This window comes from Molossus molossus, unplaced genomic scaffold (genome assembly GCF_014108415.1).
Source record: "Molossus molossus isolate mMolMol1 unplaced genomic scaffold, mMolMol1.p scaffold_m16_p_1, whole genome shotgun sequence".
Taxonomy (NCBI): domain Eukaryota; kingdom Metazoa; phylum Chordata; class Mammalia; order Chiroptera; family Molossidae; genus Molossus; species Molossus molossus.
Genome location: NW_023425344.1, coordinates 179,461,409 through 179,479,557, shown reverse-complemented (window position 1 = coordinate 179,479,557; position 18,149 = coordinate 179,461,409).

The following is an 18,149-nucleotide window of genomic DNA, read 5'->3' as shown; positions in this document are numbered from 1 at the left end:
CCTTTTGCATTGTTGGTAGGAATACAGATTGGTGCAGTCTCTATGGAAAACAGTATGGAGCTTCCTCAAAAAATTAAAAATGGTATTGCCTTATGATCCAGCATTCCATTTCTAGGTATACATCCAAAGAAACCCAAAACACCAATTTGAAAAGACATATTCACCCCAAGTTCATCATAGCCAAACTAAGCAAGCAACCCAAGAGCCCATCAATAGATGAGTGTATAAAAAAGCTGTGGTATATGGTGTGTGTGTGTGTGTGTGTGTGTGTGTGTGTGGTGGAATATTACTTGGACATAAAAAAGAATGAAATCTTACCATTTGCGTCAGTATGGATGGACCTACAGAGTATTATGCTAAGTGAAATAAATGAACAAATAAAATAGAAACAATCTCATAGATAGAGAAAGACTGATGGTCGCCAGAAGGGAGGAGGATTAGGGGACTGTGTGAAGAAGGTGAAGGGTTAAGAAATACAAACTGGTAGTTACAAAATAGTCTTGGGGATGTAAAGTACAGTATATGGAATACAGTCAATAATATTGTAATATCTATGTATGGTGTCAGGTAGGTACTTGAAATACGAAGAGGACCACTTTGTAAACTATATGATTATCTAACCACTATGCTATACACCTGAAGCTAATATAAAATAATATTGAATGTAAACTGTAATTGAAGAATAAAATTTTAACAAGAAGCGTTTAGATGGAGAATGCATCTGGAACAGTGCCTGACATATGCAGAACTCAGTATTTATTAGAAAAATGAACATTTTGCCCTGGCCGGTTTGGCTCAGCAGTTAGAGCGTCAGCCTGCAGTCTGGAGAGACCTGGGTTCGGTTCCCGCTAAGGGCATGTACCTCGGTTGCAGTTTGTCCCCGGCCCTGGTTGGTCATGCGGGTGGCAGCCACTCGATGTGTCCCTTTCACGTCGATGTTTCTCTCTCTCTCTCTCTCTCTTCCTCTCTCTCCCTCCCACTCTATCTGTACAAAAAATGGAAAAATGTCCTCAGGTGAGGATGAAAAAAAACAACAACAACAACAGAAAAATGAACATTTTGTTTGCATCTTTATGTAGTGATTTTCAAGAGCCAATCTATGGCTCACTGATGATCTTGAGAATATTTTCACCAGGCAAGAGCAAAATGAGGAAAATAAGGACTATGAAGTGAGTTTTCCAAAAAGCCAATTTTATATCATTTAAAAGACTTTTTAATTCACCTGACAAATTATTTACCAATTCCAAAGGAGAAATAATTCACAGTGGAGAAACCTAGTTGCCTCCATTCCAACCAAGATACCAAAGTTAACATCTCTCAAAATAGGACAAACAAATGTCATGTGCCTCTTGATGTGATATACTGAGAAAGGACACATCATTTCTGTGGTATTCTTGGCAAAAATGCATTGCTTTCATTTAATCATGAGAAAACATCAGACAAACTTCAACGGAGGGACATTCTACATATTAACTGGCTGTATTTTTTTTTTTTTTTAAGTCAATGTCATAAAAGACAAAGAAAGGTGGAGGAACTGTTCCAGATTGAAGGTGACTAAAGAGTCATAACTAAATGCAATATGTGATCCTGAACTGGAGATAACAATAGGTATTAGAAGAGGATGGTGGAGGAAGAGAAGGGGGAGGAAAAGAAGAAGGGAAAGAGGAAGAGAAGGAAGAGGGAGGAAATGGAAGGAGAGGGAGGAGAAGGGGAGGAAGAGGAGAAGGAAGAGAAAGGGGAGAGGAGGAAGCTGCATCAGCAGGGGGAGGGGAGAGGACATTATTGGAACAGTTGACAAAATTTGAATAAGTTGTGTGTATTAGATAATAGTATTGTATCAATGATGTTAAATTTCCTGATTTTGATAATAGTAATGTAGTATTTCATGATTAAAAGTTGTCATACCCATAATTTACTCTCAAATGGTTCAGATAAGAAATTTATGTATATATAGAGACCATTTCCTCTCCATCTACCTCTCTCTCTGTGTGTATGTGTATGTGTGTATGGAGAGAGAAAGACGATGATAAATCAGATATGGCAAAAATGTTAGTAATCGGCAAATCTGAGTAAAATGTATATAGCAGTTCATTGTACTATTCTTGCAACTTTTCTGTAAGTTTGAAATCATTTCAAAACAAAAAGTAAAATCTGTTAGTAATCCTTCAATGACATCATTCCAGTTTTATAATTAAGAAGTTTGTTTATAAATGAAATGCTGGTGAGAGTAGATGGCAGTTATTATCAATGAACTTGGCAAAGTAAAAAGTTAGCCAATGTTTTTCCTGGTGCAAAAAATCCAAAAATATGAGAAACCCTATTTTTAAAATGTTTTTTATCGATTTTTTAGAGAGAGAGGAAGAAAGAGGGAAAGAGAGAAATATTGATGAGAGAGAGAAGCATCACCATCGATCAGCAGCCTCCTGCATGTCCCCTACTGGGGCCCACAACCCAGGCATGGGCCCTGACTGGGAATGGAACCAGTGACCTCTTGGTGCATAGATTGATGCTCAGCCACTGAGCCACACCAGCTGGGCAAGAAACCCTATTTTTATGTGTATCCTTGAAAGGATTAACTCCTGACTTCATCCAGAGGCAGGACATAGTATATTCTCAGTAATGGGCCAAGAACAGCTTTCTGGACATGAGGGACCTGTACACACATATCTTCTTGGGTACCCATCCATAGCACACATTTTGAGTGCCCCTGGAAAAGGGAGGACAGGCTCCCTTGGCATGTGACTGGCTGTCCAGTCTAAGTGTGGCGGGGTCCTACAGAGGTAAAGTGGCTATGTTGCCATTATCAACTTCAGGAAACAGGGGCAACCAAAACTTTGAGGATCAAACCAGCCCTTGTTTCCTTTACCAATTATTCATTGGAATGTTTAGCTGACATTCTAAACATCTCTTGGTCCTTAGAGGATGCAGGACCCTCAAAGGCAGGTGAGATTAAAGAATAGGGCTCTAATCCTTTGGGTAGAAAATGCTGAATCTACTCTGTGAACCTTCAGCAGGCCTACTGGACAAGAGAGGATCCTGCCAGGCCTCTGGACTCCACTAATAGCTCTGGCTACAAGTGAGCGTACAGGTTGGAGTGGGGTCTGGGGACAGCAGTATGTTACACAAACTCCATCAGGCCTGGTCAGAAGAAGGTTCTGTGCTGGACTGGGACAGTGACTCTAGATTCAAGGGAGTTGGGGGTGAGGGCTGAGTCAGGGACCATGAAGATGGCTGGTGGAGGGCAGTGTTTGGAGCATTCATTAAGGATGGAGATTAGTGAGGTGAGGGATAGGGAGCCAGAAATAGCCACAGAATTGTGAAGACTGGGACACAGGGATGAGAATGGGGATGGGAGTTGAGTACTAGCGTTATTGCTAAAGTTGTTAAATGAGCAGGGGTTGTGATGATGGTTAAATGTCAGGGGTAGGGTTTAGAAAGAGTCTGGGGGAGATTGAGTAAGTGGAGAAGATAGGGTGATGGGGAGGAGGAGGAGGAAGAGGAAGAGTTGGAAGAATGGATGATGGAAGAGGAAGAGGAGAAAGATGGACACTCAGCAGACACAGGTGTCAGAGCCAGGGGAGTTCCAAAATAGAGGGGAGTATCACCAAAATAGAGGTTTGGGAAGCAGAGGGGCAGGGTGAAGTACAGTAATGATGAGAGGTCAGAACTGCTGACATCTGCGGTGGGTTGGAGGGCTGCCCGGGACTTACCTGTAGGAGGCTTGGCTCCTCCACAGCTGCATCACCACCTGAGCACACTGAGGCTGTGACCCTGTTTTACACACGCCTGTCCCAGTCCAAGCTAAGCGGGAGCGTGGTCTTAAAACTCGGGTCTAAAACATTCTGTTCCGATCAGGCAGAGCTCAGGCCCCAGGGACGCTAGCGCGCCGTGAACTCAGCTGGCGCGAGTGACCTCGGGCGGGCGGCCACCGGCCCGCGGCCCGCCCTCCGCCCGCGTCTCGGGAGCCAGCCGGGCGGGTCTGCCGCGGAACCGGCTGCGAGAGAAGATCGGCCGCACGTTCCGGCTGGCTCGGCGCCAGGGGGTGGCGCTGCGAGCGGAGGAGCCAGACCGTGACCCTGGCCCGGCCGGAGAAAGCTGGGCGGGGACGTGCCCCTGCGCACTGCCGAGCAGGCCGGTGGGGAGCGGGGAGGGGGAGGCTGCCGGCGTGAGGCCGGAGTCAGGAGCAGAGGGCTTCAGGGAGCAAAGCCGCACTCCCGCCTCGGGCCGAGGGGAGCACAGGGTCCAGTCAGCGGCCGGACTATGGGCCACTGTGGTCAGACCCTGGGGGGCTGGACGAGAACCCAGGCGGCAGATTCACTCCAGGCCGCGGCGGGGCGCGACGGCTGAGTGGGCTTGCCGGTCACTGCCCGGTGCCTACGACCAGCAGGGAGCTAAACTGAGACGGGAAATCATTTGCACCCCAGAGAGGGAGGTTTTGCTGGCCCACAGGCAAGGCAGAACTGGAGGCCAAGGTAGCCACATCCTCACCGCATCAGCGCCCACCTGAAGGCACAAACAGACCACTTGTGCTAGGGCACTGACCTGAGCCCGCGGTGTGGCTGAGGCAGGCCCTCCTGCTAGAACCCAGGACTGTGCAAGGCCGATGAGTGATCCAGATTTGGGTGTTTGCAGCCTACCTTTTCTCCCTGTACTAGCCTCAAAGCAGGACTTAGCAATTCCTCTCACTCTTCTACAAAAAATTCATTTACTCAAGAACTTTAGTAAATCTTACAGATTTTTTTGAAGGCTTATAGAAGAGACCAAGGGAAGGGAATTTTATACCTACAGCACTGGATGCAGCATTTCATTTCATTAACCATTTCTTTCCTTATTTGCCTTTTTGGCTGTTCCCCATCCTCTCTCTTAGAGACCTCTGAATCTCGCCCAGCCCCAGGCACTCCCTCCAAGATCTTTCTCTGGGCTTCTCCATCTCTTCCCTTTCCTCATATAGAAAAGAGCAGCTGGGTCCTGCCTTTCCCAAACTGCTCATGGGAACACATACTTTGTCCCACACCAGACAGCCTACTGAAAAAAGACCCTCTCATTGCCAGCATTCACCCTCTGCAGAGATCAGCACAGTTTTTATTTCTGAAACACATAACTTCTCTCATCCAATCACCCCCAAAACCACATAGGGTAGGCATTATTCCCATTTTACAGATGAGGAAACTGAGGCTTAGCGATATTAAGTATCTTTCCCAATACCACATGTAATAAGGGCTGATCAGCATTAAAACCCAGGCAGTCATGCCCTTTCTCCTGCCAAGCAGCCTCACAGAGGGACAGTTTAAATAGCCACATCTGAGGTGAAGTCTTCTGGTGCACCTACAGTCATCATGGAATTGTTGCATATGTGGCATCCGGGTCACAGAATGTGTGGTGTTCCTTGCTTCATTCTGTGCTTCTTTGGTATTTGAACTTGAAGCAGTATTTCACAGATATAGACATTATGTCAGGAAGTTAAATTGGATGACTTAACTATCCACAATTAAACTATGATTAATCAAATACAAATGTAGCTGAGATACATGGCCCATTTAATCCTCACAACCTCCTATGAGGTGGGGACAGTGGTATGATTCCTCCTCCCCCAGTGTGAATTCCTTTGTGAAAAATTCTGTCACATAATACTTTAAAATGTAAGTCTTTCCCACAGTGTCACGGATTTTAGATTAATTACAGATACTATATACAAATCCTATATAAATACATGAATATACTATAAATGGTATATAAATACTTAAATGGTAAGACCTTTGTGCTAGATACTGCTCTAAACACTTTACATATGCACTCATTTAATAATTACAAAAGCCCTGTAAGATAGGTTCTATTATTTTTTAAAGGTAATTTCTTAAAATTCTCACCCGAGGATATGTTTTTATTGATTTGAGAGAGAGAGGCAGAGGGGGAGAGAGAGAGAAACATTGATGTAAAAGAGAAACATCGATCAGTTGCCTTCTGTACCCGCCTCAACCAGGGATCAAACCCGAAACCTGGGTATGTGCCCTGACCAGGAATCGAATCCTTGACCTTTTGGTTCAGGGAAAGATGCTCCAACTAATTGAGCCACATGGGCCAGGGCCAAAGATAATTTTAAATTAAAATATAATTTACATAAAACATAACATTTAAAGTACAATTCTATAAGTTTTATCAAATGTGTATACTCATGTAACCATCTCAGGCAAGATAAAGAACATTTCCATCACTCCAGAAAGTTTCCTGTGCCCTTCTCAGTCCATACCATCCAATGATACTACTGTTCTGACTTCTTATTACATAGATTAGCTTTGCGTTTTCTAGAACTTCATATAAAGGGAATCACAGAGTCTGCCTTATTTAGTATAATGCTTTTGAGATCTGCTCATGCTGAAGCATGTATCAGAAGTTTGTTCCTTTTACTGCTGAGTAGTATTCTGTTATATGAATACATCACAATGTGTTCTGTTTACTTGTTGATGGACATTTGAATTGTTCCTAGTCTTCGGCTATTATGAATTAAGCTGCAATGAACATTTGTAGGCAAGTATTTCAGTGGGCATAGATTTCTCTTGGGCAGTTATTTATGGGTTGAATTAAGTAAGTGTATATTTAACTTTATAGGAAATTAACATACAGTTTTCTAAAGGTTGTGAAGTTTGATATTATTATACAAAAGAGGAAATGAGGCCCAGCCAGATTAATTCATTGCCCCCAAATACCTTGTCTAAGCATAGTGTTTTAGAGTCTCTCTAGTTGGGAATGAATTAGAAAGAGGAAAAGCTGGGGCTGGAAAAAAAAAAGGTTGTGAGGTGGAGGGAAGAGGGTGCTAATCCCAGGGGACTCAGCCTTAAGTGGCTCACTCTCTGTCCTGGGGGAGGGACCCAGTGCAGTCATGAGACAGTGCTGTCCATGCTGGGTCCTGGAGCCCCAGCCTGGGGGTTAGCAGATGATACCCTTTCTCCCTATCTTCTCAGGCCCCTGGCCCACCACTGCTGGCCCAGACTCCCCCACCAGGAAGCTGCAGGCTGGCAGGTAGTAAGCTGCCCTTTATACCTAGGCCCCCGATAAACAAGAGGCTAGAATGCTTTGCCTAGAAACGATTCTCTGAAGTTCCTGCAGGGGAGACCCACTCTCACCTCCAGAGGCTGGTGGAAGGCAGGTTTACACCTCTTGGGGGGGGGGGGCTCAGGCCTTGGCAAGAAGTCTGTCTGACTTGGCTGCCCCTGTGACTGCAGCCTCAGCAGTCAGCACAGCGGATGCTGGAGTCTTACATTCTTTGTCTTTCCTCCAATAAGTGATTTTTCAGGAAGCAGCTCACATGGAGAAGTGAGATCACAGTTGTATTGTAAAATCAGACATCTCAGCTGAATTCTCCTTTAGCTGAACGACACCACCAACTTGCAGATTCTGCGGTAGAATTGTCGACATTGAAACAGGAATGGAGGAAATAGATTTTTCATAGTGAGGAAATAGATTTTTAAATGTTGTCATTTGATGCAGACAGCCATTTGAACCAGAAAAGACCATCCAACATACAATAGGTAATTGACTGAACAGAAAGCAAACATATTTGCATCAATGAAATGGAATCTGCTTTTTTTTTAAACCTGAAGATGCACTCTCAGAAGGCTCAATTTACCTGGCAACTTTCTACCTTACTTCTCCTTTTGTTCTAATAGTTTGAATTATTTGAAAGGAAGAAGTGAAAAACACATAAGTGCTTGTGATGAAAATCTGAGAGGCCTAATCAACCAACAGGTTGTCCTCAGATCCTGACTGGGTGCCCAGGTTAGACACTGTGGAGGCTCCTGAAGGGGTGAGGGCTGGCATTTTCATTAGGGAGAAAAGACTTGGGCACAGGACAGGCCATACAAGATGATCTGTACCATACAATTATGTTACTGGGCATGAAAATTCACATTTTCTTGAAACCATCATCATTTTACCAAAGCTGAATTAAAAGTTCACTGAGATCTTGTTACTTTTGTTTATTTGTTAATCCTCACCAGAGGATATTTTTTCCATTGATTTTTAGAGAGAATGGAAGGGAGGGGAAAGGGGAGGGGGAGAGAGAGTAGAGAGAGAGAGAGAAACACTGATGTGAGAGACACATCGATTGGTCGTCTCACGAATGTGCCCCAACCAGGGCCGAGGATTGAACCTGCAACCTTGGTACATGTCCTTGACTGGAATCAAACCCGCAACCATTTTGTGCCTGGGCCGACACTCTAACCACTGAGCCATGCCAGCCAGGGCAAGATCTTATTACTTTTTAAAGTTGAACTTGTTGAATAAGCAATACATTAACAAAGTTCAAACATCGGAAGATATTTGAAACTTTTCCATAAAATTCTTCCTCCACTGGCATCTCTTAGCCACCAGTTCCCTTCCACTCTCCTCCACTGTTATTAGTCAGGTCCCAGAGTTTCTTTATGTGCTAATGAGCACGTAAAATAATTCCCTCTTTTATTCAAAATGTAGCATACATTTACATTGCTCTGCATCTGCTTTTCTCCTGAGTATATCTTAACGTCTTTCCATGTCAGCTACAGAGAGCTTCCTTATTAAAAAAGATTTTTTTCCAGCCCTGGCTGGTGTGGCTTAGTTGATGGAGTGTTGTCCCACACACCAAAAGGTCACCAGTTGGATTACCAATCAGGGCACATGCCCAAGTTTTGAGCCTGATCCCCAGTAAGGGACATGCAGGAGGCAGCCTATTATTCTCTCTCATAGATGTTTCTCTCTCTCTCTCTCTCTCTCCCTCTCCCTTCCTCTTTCTCTCTCAAATCAATTTTAAAACACATTTTTAAAAAAGTTTTTGTTTCCCATCATGTTATAGTATTCCACTGTAGGAATGGACCATAAATTAATTAGCCACTCCTCTTATTGATGGAAATTTAGGTTGTTTCCAGTATTTTTGCTATTATAAACAATAATACAATGAATACTCTAGTATACATGTCACTTTGTACATAAGTTAAGTTTTGAGGTAACTTCCTAGAAGTGGAATCGCTGGGTGGAAAGGTAAGCGATTTGAGAGATATTGTCAAATTGTCATGTTTACCCTTTAACTCTGCAGAAGCGGTTCCACAACAGCCTCCTATTCCCCACACTCTCACCTACAGAGTGTTTATCAAAGGTTCAGATTTTTGCCATACTCTTAGTGAAAAATATTTTCAGTGTAGTTTTAATTTACACTTATGAATGATGTTGAACATCTTTTTATATATTTAAGGCCCATTGTATTTATTTTCTTTTTTTCTTTTTTTCTTTTTTAATCATCCTCACCCGAGGACATTTTTCCATTCTTTGTTCAGATAGAGTGGGAGGGAGAGAGGGGAACAGAGAGAGAGAAACATCGACGTGAAAGGGACACATCGAGTGGTCGCCACGCGCACAACCAACCAGGGCCGGGGACAAACTGCAACCTAGGTACATGCCCTTAGCGGGAACCAAACCCGGGTCTCTCTGGACCGCAGGCCGATGCTCTAACCGCTGAGCCAAACCGGCCAGAGCTGTATTTATTTTCTATGTATAGTCTTTTATATCCTTTGCTCATTTTTCTATTGGGTTATTTATTTCTTTTTTATATATGTTTTTATTGATTATTTAGAAAGAGAGGAAGGAAGAGAGAGATAGAAACATCAAGAGAGAAACATTGATCGGCTGCCTCCTGCACGACCCCCACTGGGGATCAAGCCCACAACCCGGGTATGTGCCCTGACCAGGAATCAAACCGGGACCTCTCAGTCCATGGGATGACGCTCAATCCACTGAGCCACACTGGCCGGGTGGTTTGTTTTATTTCTAAGAGTTATTTATATTACAGGAAAATTAGCTTTTGTTTATGCAATTTGCTAATATTTCCCCAAATTTTACATTGTCTTTTGACTTTGCTTATAGTATTTTTGTCATGCAGGAGTGTTTTCTTTTTAATGTGATTAACTATATCAACATTGTGTGTGTGTGTGTGGCTTCTGGGATTTAGTCATAGATAAAAAAAGATCCTCCCACTTTAAGGGAGGAGCGTCTTAAAACAGCAGAACATAGCATGATTTACAATAGCCAAGGCATGGAAACAATCTAAGTGTCATTCAATAGACAACTGGATAAAGATGTGGCACATATATACAATGAAATTCCTACTGAGCCATAAAAAAGATGACATATTGCCATTTGCAACAACATGAATGGATCTTGAGAGTATGCTAAGTGAAATAAGTCAGATGGAAAAGGACAAGAATCATATGATTTCACTTACATGTGGTATATAAAATAAAAAGCAACAGCCCTGGCTGGTTTGGCTCAGCGGTTAGAGCGTCGGCCCGCAGTCCAGAGAGACCTGGGTTCGGTTCCCGCTAAGGGCATGTACCTCGGTTGCAGTTTGTCTCCGGCCCTGGTTGGGTCATGCGGGTGGCAACCACTCGATGTGTCCCTTTCACAACGATATTTCTCTCTCTCTCTCCCTCCCACTCTATCTGAACAAAATCCTTGGGTGAGGATTTAAAAATAAATAAAATAAAATAAAATAAAATAAAAAGCAACAAACAAAAAACAAATTCATAGTTACAGACAACAGAATGGTGGTTACCAGAGGGGAAAGAGGGTTGAAGGAAGACAAAGAGGGTAAAGGGGATCAAATATATGGTGACAGACTCTGGGTGGTGAGCACAGAATTGAGCATACAGATGTCGTATGATAACATTGTACACCTGAAATTTATATAATGTTATTAATCAATGTTACCACAATAAACTTAATTGAAAAAATCATAATGAGAGGGGGGCAGTGGATTCTGCAGAAATGAAAACAAAACAAACAACAAAACCTAGCAGAATATATTAAAATTTTGTAAGACTACAAGGCATTTATTCCATGTTGATCCCCTCCCCTTCCTTACGTTAATACATAGATAAATAAGCATGATATGATCAAAGTAACTGCTCTTTCAAACAGAAAAATGTCCATATTCAGATGTTTTTAGACATTTTATTAATTATGTTTCCATATAAAGAATAGAAATTAAGTTCCTTAACCAATTGCCAGATTCAGAGCTGGATAGCAGATTCAGAACTAAAGATATGGGAAGACCTCACAGTTTTATAGAATGTACCACTTTTACATCAAAGAAAGAAATATCCATGAGGGAAAATTGATGTCTAATATATATACATTTAATAGTTATAATACATATAACTATTAAAATAAGTACTTTAGAATAGAATGCTCAGGTAAGATACAATTATAACAAACTCTGGCTCCACTTTAAGTAATAAAAACCAACAGATACTTAGCAGGAGCCTGCTGTGGAGAGGCGCTGTTAGGCACGATGGGGGAATATAAAGAAAGTGAGGGGTCTTTGTTCATGTTTACCCTTTAACATTTTACATAATTTTGCACTTCTTTTTTTTTTTTTTTTTTGGTACATGCCCCTAGCCGCTAGGGCCTAGCGGGAACTGAACTCCGGACTCTGGTCCGCAGGTCGACGCTCCAACCTCTGAGCCAAACAGGCCAGGGCTGCACTTCTTTATATGATAATTTAGGTATTAAGCCATCTTTCTAAGTTGTTTAGTTGGCAAGTCATCCAGAAACTTTGGCCGAGAGAGCCAATATGAATAACCATGAAATTTTTGTTACTAAAATTGAAAGAGGAAAATAGCTGACACTGCACTTCCTTACCAACTTGAAGGTTTATAAGACAGAGACTAGACTACAGCCTCCCTCAAGCTGACTCATTTGACCTCTCTCTGCATCTGCCCCTTTAATGGAGTGAATAGAGATGGATGTGGGCCATCTTGTCACTCTCTGTTTATCCCCCATGCCTAACTCATTTCCTCCAAGGGTACACTTATATGACCATTGCCTGTGGTGCAGTAGTGTAGTGTCCCTCTAAAATATAAGTGGTTACACATTCTTTTATTATTCCTATTAGTTTACACAATGCATTTGAAGTGTTATTTAATGTGTTTGAGGACAGTTATAATGGGTAATGGTGAAGTCTGAAAGTACATCTGGACATTTTTGCTTTCATCCTTATGGAAATAGTTACCCTAAGGCAGTAGAAATGGACAGCTGACTCAGACATCATGTTCCTCTTTCATAGTATAGTGTATTCCAGGAAGGGGCTTTCCATACCGGAATTGCATTTCTAGCTCCGCTGTGTCTAGGTGGGACCATGTGCTAAATTCAAGTTGATGGAACGTGAACAAAAGTCATTGTATACCACTTTCAGACCAGGCTTAACAAATGTGGGCGCTTTCTCTTTGCTGATTGGCTAAAGAGGAGGACAAAGTCCTAAGAGATGGCAGAGCCAGGTGAGGAAATACATCCCCTCAGCCTGAGTCACCAGAAGGAACGTCAGCACTGGACTGTTATGTGAGGGAGAAAGAACCTTTTGTTATACTAAACCTCTGCAGTGTTGGGGCTTCTGTATTACATAGGTAGTGTTACCCTAACTAAAGCAAAAATCATTTCATTATAAGTTTCAATCTCCTGCAATATGGAATGTAGATCAGTCCTCTATTTCAACTATGTAAGTGTGGTCCCTCTGTCCTAATGGAAGTTTACAATTTAGTTGACTGTTCTGTCTCGACTCCCTTTCTCATTTATTGACCTGAATGACCAACAGAAGGTTTAGAAGAAATTTGCAGACATACACAAAGCTGAGCGGGATAGCATGATGCTCAGTGACAGAATCAGGATCCTAAATGATCTAGACTGAAATGATAGGTCCAGAATAATAAGATGAAATTTAGGCATTCATTAAAATGATGTGCTTTGATAGACAGTGGTTTGAGACAACTGTAATGATTCAGATATTATTAGGACTTGGGATAAGCAACATTTAAGCAATGGAAGAAAACCGGGGATCATTTCCCTATGTGTAAGGGAAATGTGATTCTTGTGCTCCAAGAGATGAGGCTTACTCTCCAGTTACCCAAATAAAGAACCTGGGTCAGAATGTTTTCAATTTTCATCTATATACTCAGACATAGAGACTTCCCTCCACTTGGAAGACCTTGTTTATTTGAAAAACAATAAAACACACATCAGACAGACTGAATTCAAAGGATTAAGACCTACAAATTAATTAAAACATGTATAGAAAAACGAGGACTCATTCTATGTCAGACTGTCTAGGTGCTGACCTTAGTGGTGAAATGGAATATAATAATGTATGAAATTATCATAACAATAATCACTCATCTTTATAGTGCTCTAGAGCAGTACTATCCAATAGAAATATGAGTCACATACGTAATTTCAACTTTCTAGCAGCCACAATTTAAAAGGTAAAAAGAGCCCAGCCAGCGTGGATCAGTGGTTGAGCATCGACCCATGCACCAAGAGGTTGCTGGTTCAATTCCCAGTCAGGGCACATGCCCAGGTTATGGGCCAAATCCCCAGTGGGGGGCATGTAGGAGGTGGCCAATCGATGTTCTCTCTCATCCATGTTCTCTCTCATCAATGTTTCTATCTCTCTCTCCCTTCTTCTCTAAAATTAAAAAATAAATAAATAATAAAAATACAAATATAAATAAATATTATAAAGAGCCCCGCCGGTGTGGATCAGTGGTTGAGTGTCAACTCATGTACCAAGAGGTTGCTGGTTTGATTCCCAGTCAGGGCACATGCCCAGGTTGTGGGCCTGATCCCAGTGGGGGTTGTGCTGGAGGTGTTCGATCAATGTTCTCTCTCTTCCTCTCCCTTCCTTTCTCTCTCTAACGTCAATAATAATAATAAAAAAAAGGTGAAATTAATTTTAGTAATATCTTTTTTTTTTATCCTCACCCGAGGACATTTTTTCATTTTTTGTTCAGATAGAGTAGGAGGGAGAGAGAGAGAGAGAGAAACATCAATGTGAAAGGGACACGTCGAGTGGCTGCCTCCCGGACAACCCAACCAGGGCCGGGGACAAACTGCAACCGAGGTACATGCCCTTAGCGGGAACCGAACCCGGGTCTCTCTGGACCACAGGCTGATGCTCTAACCACTGAGCAAAACCGGCCAGGGCAAATTTGGTAATATCCTAACCCAATATATTATTATTTCAACATATATTCCATATGAAAAAATATTAATAAAATATTTTGCATTTTTTTTTCATACTAAGTCTTCAAAACTCCAGTGTATATTTTATGATTGCAGCACATCTCAGTTCAGACTAGCCGCAGTCCAGGTGTTCAGTAGCCACGTGTGGCTGGTGGCTGGTGCATTAGCACAGTTCTAAAGACTCCATCCACGTTGTCTCTTTTAATTCTCACAGAACCCTTCCACCATAGATATTATTTACATTTTGCAGATAATGAAACTTTTATAGAAATGAAACAATTATTCCAACACAAACCACCATGATGGAAGAACCAGGGCTCAAACCCAACTTTCCTGATGGGTGGTGTATCCCAGGGTTAAGTGGGTCCACGTGGAGTCAAACAGATCTGGCTTCGTATCCTGGCTCTGACATTTACTCAGTGTGTTATCTCAGGCACATTTTTCTTTTTAGTCTAACACTTGGTTCTATTATCTGAAAAATGGTAATGATAAGAACCCTCCTGGGCTATTGTGGGATTAAATGAGAGAATACATGCAAAGTGCTCAACACAGAGCTCACCTATGGCAAGACCAGAACCTTGACCACAAGCCCAGTGCTCTCTCCACCTTCCCATGCTGCTCTGCAGGAGCTTCTCCTTCCATTCCCTGGGGGTTCATTCTTGATGTGTGACTTGTACTGAGAACCAGTGAACCGGATAATGGTTCTGACTCTAAGGCCAGCCTCACCCCTTTACATCACATCTACTTTGTTGTCGTTTTCAGTCAAACCGATTGTTGTCATCGTCCAACAATACAGGGTGTGATGACCTGCCAAACCACAAATCAAATCTGGAAATGTTTGAGGCCAATCACACGGTCCCATTATGAGACCCCTCCAAAGAGCCACCTCACGACTGGGGGGATTGTAGGAATAGCTGCCAGTCGGTTCTGGGACTGTCCACCCCTTCTTCAAGTCCTCTGCAATCCACACAGCTGAAGGAAGGAGGTAGAAAGTCCCCAGGCAGGAGCAAGGGCCTTCTTGCAGCCTCCTCCTCACCTGGCGCTAGTATCCTCACTTATCTGCAGTGTCGTAACATGACCCCTTCCCCCAGAGCCAGGTTTAACTTCCCGCCAGCCAAAGTTAAATACTTTAATAAAATATGGGGCTGGAGTATCAAGCCCACAGGTAGAAATAGTGTCTGCTCACACATGCAGTGCTTGCTGGTTAGTGACTACCCCCAGAGTGCTTTGTTTGCCGTCACAGAGAAATGGATTTATTGAAGACAGGCTCTCGAAAGATGGATACATAATGAAATGAATCATAGTTTATTCACTCATCTGATAAATACTTATGGAGCCCTTACCACGGACCAGGTGCTGTGCAGGGTGCTGGGGACACGATGGTGGGCAAAAAAGACAGAATTGCTGCCTTCGATGACCTTATCTTCTAGAGGGGGATGTAGATAGAAATCAAATATAGAATTACAAACTGTAGTAAGAGCTACCGAGGAGAGGGGAGCAAACCACGGAGAGATCTGATCTGGTCTTCGGGTCAGAGAAGGCTTCCCTGAGAAAGTAACGACGGAGCTGAGGAGGCAGAGACTGTGTGAGGGGTGAGAGGGTGTGGAGCGATGTTTCCACAGGGGAAAGGGCAGCAGGGATTATGGTGGGGCCACCTCAGGGTCTAGGATAACAGAGCTGGTGTCCAGATCCTCCCCTACATGAAGACCCGTTTGTGTGTCCTGGGGAATCAGCAGGACGTTGGAATCTAAGGCTGGGCTCTGGGTGCTCCAAAACAAACTCTCCTAAATAAGAAAGGTAGAAAAATGCTGCCCCAACCTTCTGAGAGAAGCGACCTGGGTGGGCAGCATCCAGGGAAATTAGCTGGATTTCTGCTCACAAGCCAGACTGTTCAGGGTTTGGCCTAGACTAGAGAGAGCGGGGCTTGGAGGAGCCATCACCCCTCCCTTGCACTGAAGGGGGACGGCAGCTGCAGTTGAATGTCAGTTGAAAGGGGTAGTGACCTTGGTCTCTTTCTGGCAGTCAGTGGCTGGAGCAGTAAGAAAGTGGCAGCTACAGAGTGGCAGAGGTGGGGGAGGCAAGCACAGCGAGGGCAGCTTCAGCTGGGCATGAGCCAGTGGAGATGGCCCAGTAGAGAGGGTGGGCCCAGGGCGCGGGGGCCTCACCCAGTGACTTCAGTGTGCCAGGGGCTGGTCATTAGAGATCATTGGCATTGTTTATGCTCTGATTGACTTCCAGGTTGTCAGGTTGTGAAAACATGATGATAAAGCTAAAAAAAAAATGTCCAGAATTGGGAGGCATGTATTCACAGTCCCTTGAAACAAGTGGCAGCCTCGAGAGACATTTACAGCAACAGTGATAAGCAGCAAGTGCAATAACCACCCAGAACATTCGAGGGTTAAATATGACCGGGGGCAACAAAAACACCATTTACTGTAAACTCTGACGTTTTGGGTGCCCACCGTTTCCTCATTTTTGTAGACTCACCCATGACTGAAACACATTCAACAAGAAAAAAGGCGAGAGTAGGGAACCTCTCTACTTCTGGTCATTTAAGTAAATATATATATACAAACCCATTAAATAGCTCTTTAAAGCAATATTGAAATGCTACTTTTATTGTTAAACTGTTAAACACTTTCAGTATTTCTAATAGGTAAGACTCTAAAGCTAAGCTGAGGGTACGAAGGCAAGCTAGAGACACAGCCCCTACCCACTGGCTAACGGAGAGACAGCTATTAATTAAATGATTATACCAGTAGATATGTAAGCACACATAGACAGGGGTGCCATAAAGATGAGGTACATCTCACTGTGAGGGCTCGTGACAGGCCAATTGATCTACTCTAGGGGGTCAGGGAGGCTGCTCCCCTGAGGAAGTGACAATTGAGAAGATTTGAAGGACGAGAAGGAGTTACACAGGCAAAGTTTGGTGGAGCCAGGGAGGGAGAGCATTTCCGATAGAGGAAACAGCATGTGCAGAGGCCCTGTGGGAGGCAGGGAAGAGGGGTAGCTGAGGAACTGAAAGGCCTGTGTGGTGGGAGAGTTCTGGGAAATGGAGGTCAGAGAGGAGGATGGGGTGGGACCACGCAGGGCTTACTGCTGAGGATGTGGGTCTTTACCCTAAGGACAGAGGAGGCATTTTGGAGGTAAAAGGAACAGGACTGGTGATTGACTAGAATCCTGATTTTGGGAGAAAAAGGTGTTAAGCAAGAATCCCAGGTGTGTGGCCTGTGGAGCTGGAAGAGTGGTGGTCATGTGCACTGTGGCAGGGATGGGCACAGAGCCACACTTGCTGGTTTGTTGCTTCCTTTCTCTCCCCTCCTTTCTCCTTCTCCTCTTTTCCTTTCCCTTCTTCCCCCCCAACCCCACTCCTTCTTCCTTTTCTTGGGGAATAACTAGTGCACATGACCGCCTTCTTCCAGCTCCACAGGCCACACACCTGGGATTCTTGCTTAACACCTTTTACTCCCAAAATCAGGACTCTAGTCAATCACCAGCCCTGTTCCTTTTACCTCCAAAATGCCTCCTTTTCTCTCTGTCTCTACTCCATCTCCATAGTGCCAAAAATAAGGTGATAACTAACATTAGCGTGTGCCTGGACTATTGACATATATGGTACTTGAAACATTGAGCACGAATGGATGGCTGGTGGAGAAAACATACAGTGAGAGAGAAAGAGGCCCCCGATCTTGATGCGCTGCAAACTCACTGACTGAATGGAGATGAGACCACAGAGCTGCCGGGGCAGTTAGGGTCAGAGAGGGAAGAGGAATACCAGCAGAGGGGGTTGTTTAGAAACCAAGAGAGGAGGGTGTTTCAGGAACACGCTGGTCCACTGGGTTGAATGCCGCTGGGATGTCAAGAATGAGGCCCGAAGATGCCCACTCGATCGAGTGAGTCAGAGGTCCCTAGATCTTGACCTTGGGGAAAGATGTTTCTATAAAGTGGTGAGGGCCAGAGCTGAAGAATAAATAGGAAGTTGGAAAATAGAGACAATGGGTATAAACAATTCTTTAAAAAATTTTTTTCTTCATTGATTTTAATGAGAGGAAGGGAGAGGGAGAGAGAGATAGAAACATCGATGAGAGAGAACATCAATTGGCCGCCTC